Source organism: Schistocerca nitens, chromosome 9, assembly GCF_023898315.1.
Source record: "Schistocerca nitens isolate TAMUIC-IGC-003100 chromosome 9, iqSchNite1.1, whole genome shotgun sequence".
NCBI lineage: Eukaryota > Metazoa > Arthropoda > Insecta > Orthoptera > Acrididae > Schistocerca > Schistocerca nitens.
The window spans coordinates 284,574,644-284,588,584 of record NC_064622.1 but is presented as its reverse complement, the minus strand read 5'-3'; the positions used below and the strand labels follow the sequence as shown (position 1 = coordinate 284,588,584).

The 13,941-nt window shown below is 42.5% G+C and overlaps 1 protein-coding gene and 1 non-coding gene across 4 annotated transcripts in view; both read right to left on the bottom strand.

The window, feature by feature from the left end:
- Positions 1–13,941, bottom strand: part of LOC126203847 (hydroxyproline dehydrogenase-like) — a 176,674-nt gene that overhangs the window by 112,590 nt on the left and 50,143 nt on the right. The window lies entirely within an intron of this gene.
- On the bottom strand, positions 8,467–8,541 carry Trnat-ugu (transfer RNA threonine (anticodon UGU)). Its single transcript has one exon. It is a non-coding gene; the product is annotated as a tRNA-Thr (tRNA).

Here is a 13,941-nt window from a genome sequence, read left to right as displayed (position 1 = left end):
CTTGCGACTACAACGAAATGTGTATTTTTGTCACCAATAGTGTTTCTTTTTATTGAAATAAAAGAAAATCAGTGGCCTGCTTTCTTTATCCAAAAACAGTTCATTACAAAAGATGTTGATGTTAGTACTTAAGATTTTTGCTCACACATAGAAATACAGAAGTCCTTAAGTTTTTTGTCAACTTATGTCTTTACTTACCCTTGAGATCTCAAAATTTGTGAGGGAAAAATGTGCTATAACTTGTCTGGAAATCAGAAAAATTACGGGAAATTTCACTTGGGGAAACTTGTGGCAACCCTGCCAGAAATCCGGCAAGGTGATATAGGATGGCAGGCAGTCCAAATCCAAGGTGTAGGTGCGTCATGCTTCATTCTGAGTCTGGAAACCACCTGCAACTCTGGGAACATGCCAGTTGAGTGGTGGCATAGAAAACATGCTGTTAAGGTAATTGGCAAAATATACATGATACTGGAGACTGCGCGCAACCTCTGCATGTGCAGTCTGCAAGTATTGCCAAAAATCAAGGCGTGACGTGAGTGATGAGCATCTCCATATAGATATGCCGAAGTCCAGCTCTTTATCGAGAGCCACCCATGACTTTGTTGCAGATAAACATTCCATTGCTGAGTAAAGAAAGAACACAGCGCCAATAACATTCCATGGAACTCATAGAAAACATGCAACCATTTGTCATCCCAACAACAGCAGCGACACAGCTGAATTGGTGATGATCATCATTAACACTACGACAGATAGCACAGAGGGGAGAGAGTGCCAGTCCTATGGCATGGAGCTGCTGATTAGTTGGATACTAACCACAGGTCACATAATGCCAAGACGATCTCATATGTGTCGGAAAGGAGCTGTGATGAATGTGTTACCAAATCACAGCCCACTGCAACAATATGAACTTGCTTTCTATGACATTACAGGTGGCACCATGCAGGAAAAGGACACAGAAATCCTTTGCCTGTGGCAGGCACATCCGTGAGAGTTCGATGGAAGCAGAACTGAGTTCCACAATGAAGGCCACACTGTGTGTTTATGCAGGCCTTATTCTACAGGCCGGGACTGACAGGGAGAGGTATGCAGGCACGAGGACAGCAAGTAAATGGTATATAATAGAGGCCTCGACACTGCGCTATTGTTTATGCATGATGGCCATTTGTGCACATTCATCTCACCTCCAACTGCTCTCCCATGAGCTCTGATTGTGTTGAGGATCTGTACGACCTCCTCCCAAGAAGGGACCAGCAGCAAGACGTCATCTGCATATGCACAACATTGAAAAGTGTAACTGTGTAAGGAGAGTCCAAACAACTGCATCATCTTCAGGCTTATGAACGGCTCCAGCACCACTGCATAAAGGTGTATGGACAGGGAGCAACCTTGTCGGATCGACCATTGAATTGGTGTCAGACCCGTCACATGCCCATTGACCTGGACCAATGAACGTGCACTGCTAAAGAGCTGCTGAAAGACGCTGATGAATCAGGCAGTGAAACCCACCCGTTCCAAAAGAGAATATAGCAGGACGTAGTGCACCCTTTCAAATGCGCTGTCAAAATCTACAGCATCCATTGCTGCATGAAGTCTGCACTTCTCTGCATTACAAACATGTCATGACCATCTCCGGTTGCTGTCTGGACATTAACTGTGCAACCTGGCATAGTTTGTGCAGTGGAGAGGACACATGGTAAGAAGGGTCTGCAGTGCATCACCAATAACCACACAATAATCTTGTAATCATTATTTAATGAGGTGATAGTGCAATAGTGATCCATAGTATTTCCAGGTGTCAGTTTATGAATAGGAACAATAAGGCCCTCGACAAAAGCTGGCGGAATCACAGCTGCAGGCATGATCAATTAATTGCACATCTCCGTCCATTGTGTAGACATGAGACCAAAAAATGTATGATTAAATTCAGTAGGGTGCCCATCTATGACTGATGATTTGCACAGTGCACCCCTGAAGATAGCGGTAGTGACCTCCTCAGAGGTGAAAGGTTCCATTAACAACCCCTTATTCAAGTGTGAGGGTACACGGAAAGTCCACTGATAGGATCATAGTTTATGATGGCCCCATCATTGGCACGGTCGACTTAATGATAATATTTGACAAAGCAGTCGACTATGTCTGCTTGGGAGGTGACCCACTGCGCATGATGATCTATGATCTGTGAGTTTGGCTACTGTCTGCAATTGTTCACAATATTGTGTATGGAGTGACTCTCTCGTCACACCACGTCTGGTCTGCAGGCGCTCTCCACAGCCCTCTGAAGTTTCCATCGAGTAATCGCTAGTAGCTTTGCCTCAGTCACACTGCATTCAGTTTCTTCTTTGGGGGAAGGTGGCTGGCCATCAAGGTCTTGAAGAGCACTGAAGTAGAAGTCACCAGTGTGCCTAAATCATGCGGGTGCCTCCCTGCTGTAAATGATGAATGTGCGCCGGGGCATTGGTTTGGCATATTTTGTCACCAGTCCATGGTGGATGCATAGGATCGGAGATGCTGTTAACCATCTTTCCCATGTCTCAGTGATATTTTGAGGACAGTCAGGATCCTGCAGATGCTGAGTGTTGAGTTTCCATGGTGCTTGACTCCTCCAAATTTCTTGACAGGGAAAGAGCAATGTACTCATGTACGTGCAGTGGTCAGAGAACACCACAGACCAGCACTCTACATTGAGTACCTCATCAACCAGCCAATGGGAGATATAAATGCAGTCTAACCGACTAGCCAAATGACTCGTGTGAAACATGAAGACCAGACCTTCTGCGCTCCTCACCTCCCAGGTAACCCATAAGGCAAGATCACTAACAATGAGACACAGCTCCTAGCTTGGAATGAAATTCGGGTATTGATCTTTCCGGCCGAGTATTCAGTTAAAGTTCCCTTGAAAGAGAATATGTTCATTTCGGTCTGAGAACAGTGGGGCAATCTCCTCCAAATAAAATCGTGCCCTTTCACATCGACATCCACTACCAGAAGGCACATAGACATTAATGACATGCGTGGAGTGAATTGTTGATGTCTGCTGCTACCTCTCGCACAGTGCAGAAGTTGACATCAGCAGGCTGCTTCCCCTAATGGTGAAGACTCCTGTATGGGATCTGCTATGTCTTCAAAATCCTCACTCCATGACCACGGTGACTCTGTCGCCGTGATACCCATATGTTCAGTGGCTGCTGACACTGCCAGATTGCCTGGTATCATTCCTTCTTCTGTAGAGGTTTCAAAAGCAGGAACATTCCATTCCATCAATGTGAGAGCCATTGAGGGCTGCCATTCCACAGACGAATTGATGACGCCATCGTCCACGGTCTCAGATGCTGAAACATTGATTTCCACAACAGGTACTGTATCATTTGGGCGGGCTTCAGAGACCTATTCCAACGTCGTATGGCACCTCCTTCTGTGCTGTTCAGGGGAGTGTTGTTTACCCATGTCCAAAGATGGGAGGGAGTCGTGCCAGCCAGGCAGAAAGGCCGCCATCATGACAACCAGAGAGTCGGCCAAGGAGTCACGTTCGATATCAGCATTGGCCATGGGTGCAGCCGGAACAACCACCAGAACTGAGGACATGGCTGAAGTCACACCATCAGTCACCTCATCTGGAACCTGTTCAGGAAGGAGCAGAACACTGCCCATCAGCTGTTCACGTGATTCCGAGAGCTGCCAGGTGGCCTGCACCGTCACATATGTGATCAAAAGTACCATAGATGAGGGAAATACCACTTCTCTAGTTGGTAGTTGCATTATCCGTCACTGCAGAATTCAGATCTGATGTTTCCCTCTTTTCAACAGCCATAACAAGTACGCAGATGTCTTATGGCCTGACATCCATTGATGGTCAGATAAGACGACTGCACAGATCAATTGTGATCTGATGCACCCTGTTAAGAACAGGGTACATGCGGAAGTGGCATTCTGCCTTATGGTCATGAACAGAAAGCCACCAAGATGGCCTCTGTAGGTACCTCACATGGCAGTTTGAAAAGGTGAATAGTTCTAACACCTAATCCTGCATCTTCAACTCTGGCTACGCTGACATTACCCTCAGTATGTTGGAAACGGAGTCCCTATTTGGTATTATTCAAAACATGCTTGCACATAGTGTTATTGATCATTGAAATATGATGTCAGTTTCCTGAACTTATTTGCCATGACCTCAATGCACGAAGCTCACGCGCTGGCTAAGTTGTGGTGTAAACAAACACAAGCTCACATGCTCCACAGGTGGAAGTACGACACATCCACTCCGGGCAGCTGCTAAAGCCAGACTCTGTTTGCAAACATAAATACCATCTTACATCGAAAGAACATTGTTGTTCACGAGAACTGGACCAAACATGACTGAGCTATTGGACAATTGAGGTGTAGGTGGGTAAAACAATGATTTGCACTAGGAGTTTAATTTTGTTGAATGGTGTTATCCTTGGTTGTAACATTGGCAGAGCATGTTGTGGGGGTAAGTTAATGTTAACACATTTTTTAATTAAGTTAGTGAACTTGGGTATTGACATGGTGGCAATTTGCCAGTACAGTGCAACCACATTTTAATCACCTTCTCATTCTCTGGAACACTCAAAAGCAATGTTTCAGGAGGTTTTGTAGATGTATTTGTAGAATATGGTACTACACATCATTTGTAACCCATTTTCCAAAATATTAAACATTAAATGTGGTGTGCTGCAAGGTTTGATCCTAGGCTTGCTCCTGTTCTTGGTCTATATAAATGATTTACCTAGATGATCGAGGACTTGTCATAAACTGTAATGTGTGCTGATGACACATCTACATGGTAAAAAAAAAGAGACATAGATACCAGCAGCAGTGATCAGCAGGTGCATGTGTGAAGTTCACCAGCATCTGCATAATAAATTGAAGTGGCACCAGCATGTGGATAAATTAAACAAAAAGCTAGGTTCCGCCTGCTTCTACTCAGAAATATCTCTCCTTGTGTTGGCCTGCAAACAGAACTGATAGCATACATTCACTCAGTTCTGTCCTTTGGCATAATCGTCTGGGGCATTGCAGCTAAGGTGAAAGAAGTGTGCAATAAGAATATTGAGCAAAACTGATAATCAAACATTTTGCAGAAGCTTGTTCATGGACCTTGGGGTTATTACTGTTACATGCCAAAACATATACTTCCTAATGGTATTTATGGTTAATGACAAGAGTTAATTTAGGATGAACTCAGCAATTTGCAACCACAATACAAGAAGTAAAATTGATTTCTGGATAAGCCGTTCATCACTATCAAGGGTTCAAATGGCTCTGAGCACTATGGGACTTAACAGCTGTGGTCAACAGTCCCCTCGAACTTAGAACTACTTAAACCTAACTAACCTAAGGACATCACACATATCCATGCCCGAGGCAGGATTCGAACCTGCGACCGTAGCAGTTGTGCGGTTCCAGACATCTAGGGCTCAAATGGCATTACATACTCTGATGCAAAAGTCAATCACATCTGGCAGAAAACTCAAAATCACTCAATATTTAAAAACTAAGTAAAATAATACCTCATTAGCTGCTCCTATGTTTTGCACTGTTTCACTAAAAGTATCCGGACACCTATTAGTATACATTAATGTATGGTACTGTGGTGTGTCCACTCTTCACTTTATAATGGCTTGAACACTGCTGGGGACACCTTCAGCGAAGCGTCGTGGAGGGAAGGCAGAATATTCTTTCTCAAGAACTGAAACGAGAGAAGGTGGTGACGTTGTGCACTGGGGTCTGAAAAGAAGCCGATGTTCTAACTCATCCCAACAGGGTTGCGTTAGGTACAGGTCAGGAGCCTGGGTAGACCAATCCATTCCAGAAATGTTATTGTCCACAAACCATTGCCTTGCAGATGCTGCTTTATAACAGGGTGAGTGTCATGCTGATAAAAGCACTGTCTCCTAAATGTTCCTCTACCATATGCAGTGCAGAGTTCTGTAAAATGTGTTCATATTCTTCAGCATTTAGTTTTTTCTTAAGCATGACATGGGGACCATGCTCCTGTACCATGACACTAGCTTCTGTGTACTTATCTGTTTGCATTACACATGATAGCAGCTGATGTTCTGCAGATTTTTGTCAAACCCACTCCCTTCCACTGGACTGGCTCAGGGTATAGCATGATTCATCACTTGTAGGCACTGATGTCCAGTCATCTGCTGTCCAGTAACATCAGACTTTATGCCACCTCAAATTTCACTTAGCACTTGACCGCAGAAATGTGTGGCTGATGAGGAACTTGTCGACCATTGTACCCAATTCTTTTCAACTCCTTATACACAGTCATTATTTTAGCTGGACTGCCAGTAGCAAAGTGGAAAACACTAGTGATTCCTTCCATTGATTCCATGTGATTTTTTTACAACCACCCGTCACTATGCTTATTGGTCGCTGTCCAACAGTCTAGGTTTAACGATAGTTGTTCCTTTGCATTTCCATTTCGTAATCACATCACCAACAGTTGACTTGGGCAATTTTAGAAGGTTTGAAAGGTTCCTGATGGATTTGTTGCTAAAGTGATGTCCAGTGATTAGTCCATGTTTAAAATGGCTGACTCCATTCTGCCGCTACTGCTTCTCTACAGATGACACAGTGCTTTCTGTTTTTTTTCCTATATCAGTTCCTCCTCTTGCGACATCTAGTGGTCAGTTCTGCATTATATTTTTTCTTGTTTTGTATTGCTGGTTAGATCAGATAGTGTATCAGAATACTGTGAATCAGGAATGTAAGTTTTAATATTTGTATTAGATAAAACCTAGCATTGCCAGTACATAGACAGCTGGTAGTAGAGTATGTAAAGTTGCATAAATGTTACACTTAAAGTATTAGATGGGAACAGCAGCTCTGTGGTGTATATTAAGTAATATGGAGACAATTACAGTCATCATCAGTTTGAGTAGCTTAGGACTTGTCTTAATTTTTGTTAGTGTACTTTTTAAAAGTAGTCAGCAATGTCTTCTTCTGGTGGTTAATGCATAATTTGGCTCATTCTATATCCCTGAAGACTCTCCTGTACAATAGGATTTATGGAACATGATGTGTGAATCAATTAATGAATCCACAGACGCTCTTGCTTTGACTTCCCTAAATGCAGAGCACCAATTATTCACCACTCTCACTTCCCACTTAAATTACGGATCACACTGTCCAAGAGGGATAAGTCTCCAGTCACATTGTTCCTGCCTAAATCTATTGTAGACATTGATGGGTCCATAGTCTGCTAACCAGAGATGAGATTGTGCACACTTTTGCTCTGTCTTCCCCATTGGTTATACAGGGTGTTACAAAAAGGTACGGCCAAACTTTCAGGAAACATTCCTCACACACAAAGAAAGAAAATATGTTATGTGGACATGTGTCTGGAAACGCTTACTTTCCATGTTAGAGCTCATTTTATTACTTCTCTTCAAATCACATTAATCATGGAATGGAAACACACAGCAACAGAATGTACCAGCGTGACTTCAAACACTTTGTTTCAGGAAATGTTCAAAATGTCCTCCGTTAGCGAGGATACATGCATCCACCCTCCGTCGTATGGAATCCCTGATGCGCTGATGCAGCCCTGGAGAATGGCGTATTGTATCACAGTCATCCACAATACGAGCACGAAGAGTCTCTACATTTGGTACCGGGTTTGCGTAGACAAGAGCTTTCAAAAATCCCCCATAAATGAAAGTCAAGAGGGTTGAGGTCAGGAGAGCGTGGAGGCCATGGAATTGGTCCGCCTCTACCAATCCATCGGTCACCGAATCTGTTGTTGAGAAGCGTACGAACACTTCGACTGAAATGTGCAGGAGCTCCATCGTGCATGAGCCACATGTTGTGTCGTACTTGTAAAGGCACATGTTCTAGCAGCACAGGTAGAGTATCCCGTATGAAATCATGATAACGTGCTCCATTGAGCGTAGGTGGAAGAACATGGGGCCCAATCAAGACATCACCAACAATGCCTGTCCAAACGTTCACAGAAAATCTGTGTTGATGACGTGATTGCACAATTGCGTGTGATTCTAGTCAGCCCATACATGTTGATTGTGAAAATTTACAATTTGATCACGTTGGAATGAAGCCTCATCCGTAAAGAGAACATTTGCACTGAAATGAGGATTGACACATTGTTGGATGAACCATTCGCAGAAGTGTACCCGTGGAGGCCAGTCAGCTGCTGTTAGGGCCTGCACATGCTGTACATGGTGCGGAAACAACTGGTTTGCCCGTAGTACTCTCCATACAGTGACGTGGTCAACGTTACCTTGTACAGCAGCAACTTCTCTGACGCTGACATAAGGGTTATCGTCAACTGCACAAAGAATTGCCTCATCCATTGCAGGTGTCCTCGTCGTTCTAGGTCTTCCCCAGTCGCGAGTCATAGGCTGGAATGTAATTAAATGGACACCCTAGCTGCCAACAGGTGTTGATGTACTTCATTGGGGACATGTTGAAACTGTGTGCCCCGACCGGGGCTCGAACCCGGGATCTCCTGCTTACATGGCAGACGCTCTATCCATCTGAGCCACCGCGGGCACAGAGGATAGTGCGTCTTCAGGGACTTATCCCTTGCACGCTACCCGTGAGATCCACATTCCCAACATGTCCACACCACTACATTCGTAGTGCGCCTAATAGATGTTTGCCCCTCATACTCATTACTCGTGGCAGATTAATCTACCAAGTCCCGTACGAGTTCGGGCATAGCGTGTGCGTTCGCACAAGAAGGTCAATGGCCAGGAAGCCATATTTTAACTATATATGACGGTAGTATCTGTAGTGGCGTGGACATGTTGGGAATGTGGATCTCTCGGGGAGCGTGCAAGGGATAAGTCCCTGCAGACGCACTATCCTCTGTGCCCGCGGTGGCTCAGATGGATAGAGCGTCTGCCATGTAAGCAGGAGATCCCGGGTTCGAGTCCCGATAAGGGCACACATTTTCAACATGTCCCCAATGAAGTACATCAATGCCTGTTGGCAGCTAGGGTGTCCATTTAATTATCATTTCATTTCTAGCAAAGCTGCATGGTCATCCACGGTAACTGTTCTTTCGGGAACAGATACTACCGTCATATATAGGCTGGAATGTTCCGTCCACCCTAAGACGCCAATCAATTGCTTCAAACGTCTTCCTGTCGGGACACCTTCGTTCTGGAAATCTGTCTCGATACAAACATACCACGCCACGGCTATTGCCCCATGCTAATCCATACATCAAATGGGCATCTGCGAACTCTGCATTTGTAAACATTGCACTGACTGCAAAACCACATTCGTGATGAACACTAACCTGTTGATGCTACGTACTGATGTGCTTGATGCTAGTACTGTAGAGCAATGAGTCGCATGTCAACACAAGCACCGAAGTCAACATTACCTTCCTTCAATTGGGCCAACTGGCGGTGAATCGAGGAAGTACAGTACATACTGACGAAACTAAAATGAGCTCTAAGATGGAAATTAAGCATTTCCAGACACATGTCCACATAACATCTTTTCTTTATTTGTGTGTGAGGAATGTTTCTTGAAAGTTTGGCCGTACCTTTTTGTAACACCCTGTAGACCAAGCGTATCCTCAGCCATAAATCATCAGACTCTTGGCAGGTGTAGATATATTATGAAACTATGCTCCTTTCGATATGTGTTGAGATTGGGGGAATATTAGTCAAGCCCATTATACTGTCAGAAATTTCCACCTACAAGTAAAGAATACACTAGAAAAAACAATTTTGGTGTTTCTCCAGGTCATGTGATTTGTCAAGAGCCTATGAATCTTTCTGCTTTGTCTTAGTAGAATTTACACCCATATTATGCAATTCTGTGTGAACTGCCTGGTAGAAGGTAACTGCCTGGTAGAAGGTACTTCCCACTTCACCGAATATTAAGGTGTCTTTCCATTCCATTTACATATGGAGCAATGTAGGAATAGTTGCACAAATGCCTCTGTGTATGCTGTAATTAGTCTAATCCTTTCATCACACATCATACAGGAGTGACAGATAAGCATGGTAATGTGTCTAGATTCATTAGTTAATATCTGTTCTTGAAACTTTGTGTGCAGGGTTATGTGGCGCAGCTGACATCTAAAATAAAGTATTTGCCATTTGGTTTTTCATCATTTCTGTGACACTCTCCTGTGAGTCAAACAAATCTGTGACCATTCATCCTGTCTTTTTTATATACAGTCAGTATTCCTTGTTAGTGCTATTTGCTATAGATTTATTTATTTACTTACTCATCCTTTGATCATTGTTTGGAATGGTATTGAATATGTCAAGGAATATGAGTATTTAGACTTTCCTAACAGATTTGTTGCAAGCACATATCTCACACTTACCACTGAATACTAGTGTGCAAATCCCACAATATTCCACCAATACAATTGTTCTACATCTTCAGGAGGTTGTAGTTGCTGTTGTCAATGCTGCAATATGTGACTGTTGATATTCCCATGGTGGCATTGAAAGTTATCAGGCTAGGGGCAGAAAATACGCTTGCGGGAGAAGGCACTCACAGTTGGATGAAAGTGACATTCATAGCGACCCCTCCGGGCGCTGCAGAGAGTCCTTCCACATGTGTGCTGTGGGCAAAGACGCTGGACGCTCCTGAGGTTAAAAGCTGAATTAAATCTCTGCAATGCACTGTGTCTGGTCGTGAATCGGAAGTTATTGTTTCTGCTGTTGCTCCCTAATGGGCAAAGAGAAGACCCATCCAGTGACAGAACAGGCAATTTTGAAACTTCCCAGTGACATTGCAGAAGAGATTAGGAGGGACACCAGCTGAAATTTAACCTTAAGCTGCCTAAAAAGAGTAATATTGCTTCAGCAGAAAGGCAGGCTCTGCTAGGCTTGAGAGCAGACAAAGACCTTGTTATTTTACCTGCTGACAAGGCTAATGTCAATGTCCTTCTCTCATGAGCTGAGTGCAATAGCAGGATAGAGGCATTGCTTGACAACCCTACCTTTTGGAAGCTAAGAGAAGATCCCACTGGCGAGATTCAGAGAAAAACTGTAGGCCTTCTGAAGAAGAGTTATATTCTGACTGATGTCCTCAAGGGCTTTCACCAACAGGCTGCAATTCCACCAAGACTATACAGCCTACCAAAGATCCATAAATGTGGGTCTCCTCTTTGTCCAGTAGTGAGCAACATTTGAGATCCTACCTATTTCCTGGATAAACACCTTAATTTGTTGTTGGAACCTCTCGTAAGCAAATGTGACCATCATTTACAGAATTCAGAGGTGTTAATAGGGCATATGAAGGCATCTAAACAATTGTCAAATCTTTTGGTTAGCTTTAATCTAGTATTTTTGTTGATGAAAGTACCTCTACAGGACTCATCAGAGCTTACCAGCAGTATGTTTGAGAAAGATGTTATGGCATTGTTTAACCATGTACTTTCCTCAACTTATTTTATTTAATAACCAGTATTTTGAACAAGTGGATGGTATCATCATGGGAAGTTCTCTGTCTCCCATGGAGGTCAGCTGTTTTATGGAGGACTCTGAGGAAAAAACACTGCAATTGGCAAGTCTTGAACCTTCCTGTTTCTGGTGGTATATAGATGATACATTTATGATGTGGCCCCATTGGACAGAGACATTACTAATTTTCTCCAACATTTGAACTCACTCCATCCAAATATTAAGGTAATCATGGAAGTGGGAAAAAGATGGCATCTTACCATTCCTGGATGTCGTAGTTAGAAGAAAAGTCTGCAGTCCCTCGGGACATAGTGTCTACCGTAAGTTGACTCATTTATGGTTCCTTGGTAGGCTATACAGTCTTGAGGGAATTGCAGCCTGTTGATGCAGGCCCACAATGACATTAGTCTGAATTGAATTCTTCAGAAGGTCAAAAGTTTTTTTTTTTTTTTTTTTTTTTTTTGCAGGTCACAAGCTGTCACCATCCTTCACAATGCACCAATGTCTCATGCTCTCTGGTACATAGAGGATATGTAGTCTAGAAACCAACAACACCTAAAAAAAGTTATTGCAACACAACAGTTATTCTGACAGATAGATATTCAATGTTTTCTTTTCTAAGTAAGTGTTCTTCATCGACCATCAGAATTGAGGAATTTGTTGTGTTTGGTCACAAATAATCTTGGAGATAGAAAATGTGGTGAATATAAGAACCCATGCTAATGTGTGAAATCTTACGTTGGGCATACATGTCGGCCATACAAGAATGCATTGCCTGAACATGAGGCATTGCGTGTTTTATGAGGAGACTGCAGTTTTATTCTCAGCGTCATCATTCTGGATAGAGTTTTTAAGAAAGCCAACATAATCAATGCAGCAGACAATATTATCAACAGGGATGCAGGTTTTCAAGTAACTGCTGCCTGGAAGCCAGCACTGGTTGCCACTAAATTAAAACAGAAGAATCAAGAATCTCGGGTTCATGATTGGATGCAGCAAACTGTAGAGCTTTAATTTAGTTTTTAACCACAGAAGTGGTGAGGAACACAGTCATTGCCCACAGTGCACATGCAGAAGGCTTTTCTACAGCTGCTGTGCTGCTTTCATCTGACTGTGAGTGCTTTCTCATGCATGTGTATTTGTTGCTACTAGCCTGATAAATTTCAGTACTATCATGTGGTTACCATCAATCACATCTTGCAGCATTGAAAGCAGCAGTTACCACCACCTGAAGATGTACAATTATATTGATGAAAAATTGTGGGATTTGCACAATGTTATCCAGTGCCAAACCTGAGAACCATATTTGTATGTCATGTCAAAGTATATTTACAGCTTCAGGGTAAATTGCAATTTGAGCATTTATAACATTTTTACTGTTTGCACACTTAAAATGATGCACTGTAACTTACCTTGTATTTTACAAAATTTTAAGCAATAAGATAATATTGTTGTTATTGTTGTTGTCCTTCTGTGGTCTTCAGTCCAAAGACTGGTTTGATGCAGCTCTTCATGCTAGTCTGTTCTGAGCAAGTGTCTTCATCTCTGCATATCTATCGCAGCCTACATCCATTTGAACCTTACCATTATAGTCAAGAATTAGTCTCTGCCTACAATTTTTGTTCCACACTTCCTTCCATTACCAGTTGATGATTTCTTGATGCCCAAGCATGAAGCCTGTTAATGGATTCATTATTTTAGTCAAGCTGTGCCATCGGTTTCTTTTCTGCTCAATTTGATTCAGCATCTCCTCATTAGCTATTCAGCCTACAAATATAATCTACAGCATTCTTCTGTAATACTATATTTCAAAAGCTTCTATTCTCTTCTTGTATGAACTGTTTGCTGTTCATGTTTCACTTCTGTAAAAGGCTACACTGCGCACTTATACCTTAAAGAAGGACTTTCTGACGTTTGAATTTGTATTAGATACTAAAAAATCTTTCTTTTTCAGAAATAGTTTTCTTGCTGTTGCCAGTCTGCATTCTATATTCTCTCTCTTTTGGCCATCATCAGTTATTTTGCTGCCCAAATAGCAAAATTCATCAACTATTTTTGATGTCTCATCTCCTAATCTTAATACCCTCAACATTGCCTATTTTGTTGATTTTCATTTTATAATATTTTTTCATGATAGTATGTTCAACTGCTCTTCCAAGTGCTTTGCTATCTCTGCCACCAGTTACAATATCATAGGTGAACCTCAATATTTTTGTTTCTTCTCTCCTCTCCTTAGTTTTCTATGCTGTTTGCTCAATGTATAAACTGAATAACATTGGGGATGGATTACAATCCTACTCACTCCCTCCTAACCACTGTTTTCTGTTCATGTTCTTCCATCTGTATAACTTCAGTCTGGTTTCTTTATAAGATGTGGATAACTTTTTTCTTCCTGTATTTTATCCTTCGCTTCAAATGGCTCTGAGCACTATGGGACTTAACATCTGAGGTCATCAGTCCCCTAGAACTTAGAACTACTTAAACCTAACTAACCTAATGACATCACACACAC